Genomic DNA, 1,170 nt, shown 5'->3' on the forward strand with positions numbered 1-1,170 from the left:
CTGGAGCTGCATTTCACCAGGCCCCTCTGCCAGGGCCTCCCTGGCGGCCTCGTCAACAAGTGTCACACCTCCTGCAGAAACAGCCCTCAAGTTTCATCACAGTGATGCTCAAAAATATTATCCAGCTTCAGCAATGACCTAGTTCATTCAAGTGCAAGGGGGAAAATGTCTTCTTCCAGAACTTCTCTGGGCACGGAATTTTCCCTCTTAGGAAGATAGGAGCTTTTCTGGAAACAGACCCAACTGTGCTTTGACTCGAACGTGGAAAAGGCCCTGAACCCTGTAACTCCTCTGAATCCCCAGTCTCAGGAGCAGGGACACCCAATCAATTCCTCCCACACAGCCTGGGGAGCCCACAGCCGAGCCAGCCCTCCTATCATGTCTCTTGGACAAAAGGTACTGAAAAGTAAGTATCTAGACTTTGGTTTTTACATAAGGAATGGCTGTGCTTTAAATATGTAGTTGTTTGCATTTTCTACAATAAGGAACAAAGCCGATGGTTTCCTTATGAAATGGAACAGAAGGGAACAAGTAGGGGCTGTCTGGTATATTTGGCTATCTAGGGTTTTAAAGTGGCCAAATTATCATTTGTAGTTTAAGTCCATTCAGACCCTTTTTTGGAAATGATTCTTTTTCATGTCTGTTTAAATAATTAAAATTGACTCACATCAGGGCTATCTCAACACTTAGAGAAAACAAACACATAGGATGACTTGAAGGAGTGATCTGCAAAGGCTTTGCAATGTAAAATGAAAAATTGAAGTAATTATCCAGGTAACTCAGGCCCCAGATCCTTTTGCCTAAAGTATTTGAGGATTTTAGTCAAAAGTTATTTCTTGGATTATATGAGTGATTGAAAATCCCCACTTTCTGGGTGGACACAGAATGACACCGGAATGCAAATTGCTGAAAAGCTATCAGGCATTTCAAAATGGCTGATGCAGACATTCATCAAGTCATTAAATAGATTTGCTTTCCTCTCCTTTCCCTTTAAAAAAAAAAAAGAAAAAACTGAGGTAAGAACATTTAACATGACATCTACCCTCCTGATGAATTTTAAAGTGTACAATACAGTATTGTTAACTACAGGCATGATCTTGTACTCCAATTGTTAAACAGAGTCTTTAAAAATCTAAGGCAAAAAGTCAATCAAAGAAATCCATCGATAAA

The sequence above is a fragment of the Neomonachus schauinslandi genome, chromosome 14, assembly GCF_002201575.2.
Source record: "Neomonachus schauinslandi chromosome 14, ASM220157v2, whole genome shotgun sequence".
In the NCBI taxonomy this organism is placed as follows: domain Eukaryota; kingdom Metazoa; phylum Chordata; class Mammalia; order Carnivora; family Phocidae; genus Neomonachus; species Neomonachus schauinslandi.